Source organism: Silene latifolia, chromosome 9 (assembly GCF_048544455.1).
Source record: "Silene latifolia isolate original U9 population chromosome 9, ASM4854445v1, whole genome shotgun sequence".
In the NCBI taxonomy this organism is placed as follows: Eukaryota; Viridiplantae; Streptophyta; class Magnoliopsida; order Caryophyllales; family Caryophyllaceae; genus Silene; species Silene latifolia.
This window is the reverse complement of record NC_133534.1, coordinates 134,709,581-134,718,331: the sequence shown is the minus strand read 5'-3', so window position 1 is coordinate 134,718,331 and position 8,751 is coordinate 134,709,581.

Genomic DNA, 8,751 nt, shown 5'->3' with positions numbered 1-8,751 from the left:
TTTTATTAACAAAATATAAACTTAATGTACAAACATACAATTAGATATACTAAAATGGCTATAGATGCACTGAAACGAATACTAGGTGCATAAAAATTGTTACATGCTTGAAAATGATTACTAGGTGCATGAAAATACCAGGCTCTAGGTGCACGAAAACGAGTTCTGGGTGCGTGAAAATTGTTAGATACATGAAAAATGTGTAGTAGGTGCATGAAAATTAATAAAATGTTTCTCGTCTCTATTCCTGTCAATAATTTATACTTTTTGTACCAAGAAATATGTTATCTAGGTATAAAATTCTATGCCGAATCCAAATATGTCGTTATTTTTTTGAAAAAAAATCCGTAAGGTGGAGTTCTCACGGTTCTTACTATGTAGGTGGTTCTCACCGGATCCCAAATCTATATATATATATATATATATATATATATATATATATATATATATATATATATATATAAACTATAAAACCTATAAAAACTACGCGAAAACATAAAACTTACGAAGAAGATAGATAGATCCAAGAAGTAGGATCGATCTAAGCACGAAGAACGATGAAGAAAGGAAGAACGACACGAAACCCTAGGCGAGGGACGCGCGACACAAGGGAGGAAGAGAGGAGATAAATTAGGTTTAGGGTTTTGAGAATTATGAGAAAAGAAAAGTAAGGGTTTGGTTTCCCTTCTTATTTATAGACAAGCTCATGGGTTTATTCTAAGTTTAGGCCCAAAACTTACCCATCTACACCAAGAATCACGTGAGACCCAAGGAAAAAGCGGGTCTTCACCGTTTTCGAACCCAACGGGCTAAAAGACAAGAGGCGGATATTTTCTCGGAAAATAAAATATGAAATATGGGAAAATAAAATTAAAGAAATTATGTTACGGAAATTAGGGGTGTTACAGTCTCCTCCATATACTCGGTCGTCCCTTTCCCATGCAGCAACCAACACAACTCGCAAACCATTACCTGCTTATCTCACTACTCCCCATTTGAACGGAAATAACAAATGGATAATAACAGGCCATCGAGTTGAAAAGTTTGGATGACGATGTGCGCGCGCGCGCGCACATTCTCGCAGGTCAACCAAAGGTTGAGTAGGGATAAACATTACAACATTTAACCTGATTAAACAATCTCAGCATTTAATAACAACACCTATAAACAAGCCTACATCAAACACTGACATTATTACAACGTTAACTACACAACAAAATATCACAGAACGTCTCTGCGGCTTTAGTTTTACATATCTTTATAACAGATCAAATCAACGAACTTAACATCGCATACCGAATTAACGGCATTAGTATCACAGACCGAATTAACGGCATTAGTATCATCCCTAGTTTCGAATGTACAAATCCCTCAAAAGGTGGATCCCTATAAGAGGAGAACAATAAGGCGACATCCATGATCCATGGAGCCAGGATCAATCTCCCCAAGTGATCCCCGAATAAACCACAGAGCCCAAAGACCACTATCATAATCTCATTATTTCATGGAGCCCAAAGGCCAATATCATTATCTCATCTCAATATAACTTTCACAATAATATACAATGATCCATCATCTTACTAACCAAAACGGCAATACCACACAACTCGTCTCAAGCATAAGATACAACATCAGTAATCATCTTCTAAAACCGTCGCAGCACAAGTAAAGCAATACAATACAATTTCATAACAAATAACACATAGATTGAGTAGGAGATCCCTACCTTTTCGCAACTTCACAAGCGAGAAGTCCTAGCACACGATATAGTACCGCTCCTTTAAGAAATCGCTACATATGTCATTCATACAATTATATGCAATCACTAACTAGATCATACAAAGAACCCTTATAGTCTAATTCCGCCAAATCACGGTCTAGAGTTTGGTCTTATACATACTAGGTCAATAACTACAGTGACTTAAATGTAAATAAATGATTAGAAACATAGATCTAACAACTTACAATGATAAAGACTCGATCTTGCTTGCTAGAATGAAAACCCCTAATTCAATTGCGAATCCCCCACCCCCTCTCTCTCCTCTCACTAGATGTTCTAATTAGATCTTTATGAGAAAGTTTGTAAAATAAATAAAAATAGTTTAAGATCTGGTGAGGAGGGGTTTAGATAGTGTTTAGGTAGGTCTAAGTTGGTTTAGGAAAGAATAGAATAATAAAGTAATAAGGCAAAGTTACGGAACATTAGAAACACTAGCTGATGTGAAACTAGGTTCCTCGATCAAGTAACTATCTTACTCGATCGAGTACACCTCCACTAGATCGAGTAACACAGCCACTCGATGGAGTGACCTATTTCAGATCAAAGTTATTCAAAATCGTAACTTTACAATTTCGGAATTAGGTTCCTCGACCTTGTGCCACCCTTACTCGATCAAGCACCTTACTAAAATTATGGATATTACATTATTATTCTTGCCATATTAAACTATACTCTCTACATGCCCCCACAAGGTAGGCAGACATGTGTAGAGGCAGTCCAATCTTAATATATCAAGAGGAATTCGTATGCGTAGTGAACGTGGGTTGAGTTGTGTTAAACTTATTGAGGTGGTGACCAAAGAAAGTGGTGGTAGTTGGTATGTGATTTGAGTTGCTTTGGCATGGTGTTGGAGGAAAGAAGCAAAGACTATGGCTTTTTTTTTTATAAACAAATAAGGAAACTTAGGATTGGGTATATTGATTTGAAAGTTTAAGGATAGAACAATAAGAATTTAGAAGAGGATAGTTAAGGGTTTTACTTGATAAAGGTTACAAAGGAGAAAAAAAGTGTTCAAAATCTAGACCAAATGAAGATGTAATATGAGGTTATTTTTGTTCAGTGAAGGAAGGATGATACGAGCTTTTTTTAGTATGTTGGCCAAGTGGGTTGTAGCCAAGTTTATAAGGGAGACCGATATTAAAGGGGTGGTCATGTGGGTAGCCGCATAAGCGGTGAATAATAGTTGTAAAACTAAAAATTGGCAATAATTTGAAAATTTTTAAGGTAATCTAATAACAATTATAGGGTAATTTAAAAATGTTCTTTTTGGTTTTAATTAGGAGAAAAAATAGTTTAATAAGACCAGAGGGAAATTTGAGTGCCGATTTATACGTGAAAGACGCAGAATAGATTAGTAGAGGGATACAATGAAGAGTTTTGAGTGTGGTGACAAAGGGAGTTGTCGCCAAGTTGAAAAGGGGGTGTCACATCCCCTATATGCTAAGAGAATAAGCATTCCAAAAGTTTTTTCTCCAAACTGCATTTTTACTTAAATAAGGAAACCAATGATATTTTACACCCTTATCAAATCAAAATTATGCCAACCAATATCGTGAGAGGAGAGAAGCAAATCAAAACTATAATTTTACAAACCATGGTACTTTGATGGTGTATGTGAGAGAAAAGAAGCAAATATTGTACAGAGAAGAGAAAGAGGGGAGGTACAACATATATAAAAAAGTAATGGTTTTCTTGAGAAAAAAAAGCGCATAGGTAATGAATTTTTGGCACTTTATGTGAAAAGTAGAAGTAGAAGTAGAAGTAGAAAGTAACTACTTCTACTTTTAAGGGTAAGTTATGAGTTTTTGACTTTGTCAAAGTAGTTTGAAAACTCCATAATTTAGGGTGTTTGACTTAGCTAGTACTTTTTCAGTTACAAAAACACTTTTAAAGCTTGGCCAGCACCATAATCTTTTCATCAAATTATTATATTTTCATTACTTTAAATTATAGTCTTTTAATTAAAATAAAATAAAAGTGGTCTAAAACTATAAAATACAAGTTGCCAATCTTTCTTAAATCATGACTTGAAGCAAACTTATTCTATATAAAACAAAAATATAAACTGATATTACCTTTTTAGTGAAAAAAAAATCAATAATTTTTTAAAAAAAAAACATATCAAAAAGCATTAAAATAAGCTAATATATTAACTTCATTAAATCATTAGTTTTGTTAAAACAAATCATTAAAATGCACATATTATGACATCCTCAATTTTCTTGATTAGTATTCTAGTTCAATTTTTCTTCTCATGTCAAAATACAATGAAGTGATATGAAAAATTAATGAGCTGCCAATTTGAAATGAATTAGTAATATACTAAAAAGTAAAAACTCTATAAATATTGTGCATTCACTACACGGGATCCATACTAGTAGACAAAAAAGTGAAACAATCCGGATTCATAATGAAATAACATAAGAATATATAAATAAATAATGTAATTGTCAAGGTGGCGGAAACACCCGACCGAATCATTACTCAAATTCGAAACAAAACAACTACATTATTAATATCCTCAAAGATAAATCAAATTCCTAAATCAATTTATTCATCTCGCCACAAGTATTTCCAACCCGAACAATCTAGACAAGTAGCAATCATCTCCACCTAAAAAGGGGAGGCGATAAGCCGTCGGAAGTAACTAGATACTCTTCCAGCCATGCTGAATTAATTAAAAATTAATAACAATTGAAAGTAATCATGAATCACATGTGAAAAAATTTACATAACATGACATGCAACCAAACTTACCATGGCATCACTAAAACCTGATTAATAAAATCCAACCAAGACCACAGACTCATCTTTACACAACGACTCAACACAAATGATGTGGTTACGATTTACACACTTTTAAACCCTTAACCGACCTCATTTTGCATGCTAATCGTACTTATTAATGTCCTTTATAGTGTCATTAGCTTTGTATTTGTTATCTTGTGCATTTTGATTGATTTTGTAGGATACAAGCCAATTGGATTGGTTTTGGCACTATTATGTACAAAGAAATTCTGAGACGCCGCATCGGGACAACCATAGGAAAGCCTGTCCCCGTTAGCTAACAAGACTTCTCGAATAATTTTTTTCAAAGAACCCCGAAGAAAATTCTCCACTCTAGAAGCTTAGCACGAAGAGGAGACCAAGTATCAAGGACCATAGACTCAAAATACAAGATTTGGGGCTGTTCACATGCTAGCCTCAATGAGCTATGATGAGCCCCCAAGGATTAGAGGTCAGGAATTAGGAGAAGGGAGCATTACAGGAGGATCCGCACGGCCTAGCTCAATCCGCACGGGCTGGACTGTTGGGATTTAATAAATCTGCATTGATCACTCTCAAACCGCACGGGCTCGCTTGAAGCTTCCTGTGGACATGAGCCACCCGCATGCCGGTATACGGACGTAACATCGGTCTGAAAAAGCCACGTTCGAGGACGTAGGAAAATGCTTTCGACCGGATCGCTTTAGATCGGGCGGTTTCGTCTCAATGGAGGCCTCGAGACGATGCAAAGATCTTCGGAGTCGCCACCAAGAAATTATGGAGTGCTTGGACACCGTTCGAGATCCACTTTATACCTTGGTCAAATAAAGCATGAAGCGGTTCTTGACACAGATACTAATGATAAGGACTCGTCCCTCTTTAGCTTTCTATGCCTAGAATGGCTCTCGTGGCTATGGATAAGGTCGTCCACTATCCAAAGGTTTTGAGTAAGGGTAAGGGCAGTGGGAAGCTCTTTAATCGAACACCCAATCCCGCCCGCATAGCGGCCTCTACTGATCGATCGTGGTTGCTAAGTGCAAAAGTCGATAAAACGGTTTAAATGCATGAATGCACATCTGAAAGCTTAACCTGACATGTAAAAATTTGTTATGTCGATGTGTCTATCCAAATACCAAATAATTGATGTCGAGTTGTATTTAAGATTTATTTGCATGCAAAATGGAAATTGAACATCCATTTACCAAGTTCGGTTTATGATGCCCAACATGATCTATTTGTTTGAAAAATGTGTCAAATGACAAAGTGTTAAATGTAAACTCGTCAATCTGATCCACGATGCATTCGGGTTGACCGTAATCGGGAGCATCCTAGACAAATGCCAAAAAGACGACAGAACCGCATCAGGTAGCCACATAGGGGCGCGAGCCTACTGGCGATGCAAATGGGTATGTCCTGATTTGTACAAGGTTGTTAAAGCTGCTTTTGTTAAAAAATGTAACACCCCGTATTTTATAATAATATTTTATTATAAAAGTATTTTATTAAATTGATTATTTCGAAATTTAATAATGTATTTTGAAATATTTATATTTATTGTTTTCATTCTCTATTTTATTATTTGTCGTTTTAATCTATTTTTGATTAGGTTAAAATGTCCGTGTACAATTTTACTATTTTAATTTAATACTTACTTTTCTATTATAAGCTCTCATTGCGTTTTAATATGATACAATCCAATTTGTAATCAGATAATCCATTGTATGAGCTAATGGACCAAAAACTCACTTGTTAACCTTCTTATAAAAAGAATACCTAAGCTAGCAACTAGGTTGCTCACCCTAATTTCCTACGTCAAAACCTGCCGCACGCCTTCCTCCTTTTCTCTCTTTTTATTCTCTTTTCTCCTATGACTCCATTGTTGAATATCTTTCCTTCTTCCAAACTCATACACAAAATATATTTTCACAATCCTTGCTCTTATCCTTACAACATATTCATCTCCAAATATTTTAATGGGAATTATTTGTATGGACCTTTAGACCTACGTTTTGGGTCTCTTATTTTAATGGGTAAAGAAGAAGAAGAGTCTTTTATGGTGCTTTCATGGATTTTGATTCGGGTATTCTTTAAAGTTGATTTTTTAAGGACGTTGATACGTGTTGGAGACAAGTCTTGTGGATCGAGTCTGTCGTGGAGGTTTTCATTAATTTGCATCATTAATTACTAATAAGGTAACTAGATGTTTTCCTTTAATTATGTTTATGCCAATTGGATGTAATTTACATGATTTAATAATTGATTTGTGCAATTAGTACATGTTTGATTTTATTGTTTTATTTACATAATGCTTCTTGTCTATGCTCCGTTTTGGGTGTTTTGGGCGCGCGGCTAGGGTTCCCAATGGAAACTCTAGTGGCGACTTGGTGGGTGTTTATGAGAAGGCCTAGAGTTATAGCTAAACTAGTATAACCTTGAGATTATGGCTCAATGTTATAGCTGGGTTGGTACAACTCTGAGGTTGTGATAAAGTTATAGGTGAAGCTGTATAACTTTGAGATTATAGCTCAATGTTATAGCTAGGCTACTATAACTTAAGTCACATGTCGATGTTATAGTTAATGCTAATGTAACATTAGGCTAATGAAGTCAATGTTATAGCTAAAGCTAATATAACATTGGGTTACGAGGTGAGGTTATTGTTAATGTTATAGCTGAAGTTACTATAACATTGGTTGCGTATACTTGTTTCATATGTTGTATTGTGTTCAACGTGTTATGTCCTGGTGTTGCATATGTCTTTGGTTACTCTTATTCATATGATTGTAGGATAGTCAGTTATATTATCCTACGGTTTGATAATGATGTTATTCATGTATGTATGGTCAGTTATACTATGCATTGTTTGTGGGTTGGTTGTATAGATGATGTGAGGTATCAGTTACATACCGAACGGAATGAACTAATACAACTCTTCGGGGTCTGGTGTATGGTCTATGGTCGGGGGGGTAATGGAGGCAGTTGTTGTACGCTCTATTCCCCGAGTGTCGTTCGGTGTACAGTTATTGCACCGAGAGTCTCGCCAGTTCTTAGACATATAGGCAGTGGTTATGCGCTATACATAGTACCTTGGATGCAGTTGTTATACGGTCCACACCGACGGAGGCAGTTGTTATACGCTCCGTCAGTTCAGAGGCAGTTGTTATACGCTCTGACAATTAGAGGCAATTGTTATACGCTCTAACGGTGTTCACTTTATACACTGTGCTTGTAACTAGAGGCAATTGTTATACTCTATAGTAGGTTGTTGGTTTGGTCACATGATACGTGGCCCGATTGTTCTATAATGTGCATGATGTCATAATGTGGTTTGGGTTATGCGTCATCACAAGCTGTTTGACTTGGAGTCAATATTTCAAATAATTATCTTCTTATGCCATTGTTTGATAGTGAGTTGTTGTCAAGTTTTCATGAGTATAGATGGTCTCACATGTTTACTAGTTTTGCATTTCAATTGTTAATAATTGTTGGTTATATTCAATTGTTGTAAACATGACTGGGAGAGCATCTAGTTACTCCCGAATGATTGTCGATCCCCATTCTCAGGTTGTTCAGATGATTGATATTTTGGATAATATCTTGCTGGGGAAGTATTGTGCGGCGAAAGGAATAATAAATTAGGAGTTCGTTTTCATGTTTTGAGAACCTTTGAATAAAATATTAGTTGGTTTTGGTTTTAGTAGCGAACCGGATTGGTCGGGTGTTTCCGCCACCTTGACCCATTTATCATTGTTATACTCTGATATTTACTTTATATTACGTTTTTCCTATGCTTTATAATCCGGTTTGTTACAGTTGGTATCAAAGCGAACACGCTCCCAACTCTCGCTTAGTTAATGACTAATAATAAATTGACTTAGTAAATGAGTGAGAGTAAATGGGATAGAAACAATTAAGGACTTGTTTGTTTATTCGTTAATGTTTCGTATAATTATTAATTGTGTTACATGTGTTATTTATGCACATGTTTATTTATGCCTTAATGTTTCATATGTTTATTAATTGTATTACATTTGATGTTTGTGTACTTACTTTTCATGCCTTAATGTTTCGCATCGTTATTAATTGTATTACATGTGTTATTCACGTACTTGCTTGTTTGTGTCTTAATGTTTCATATCGTCATTAATTGTATTATATGTTTTGTCCATGTATTTGTTTGTTTATGTCTTAAAGTTTCATAATGT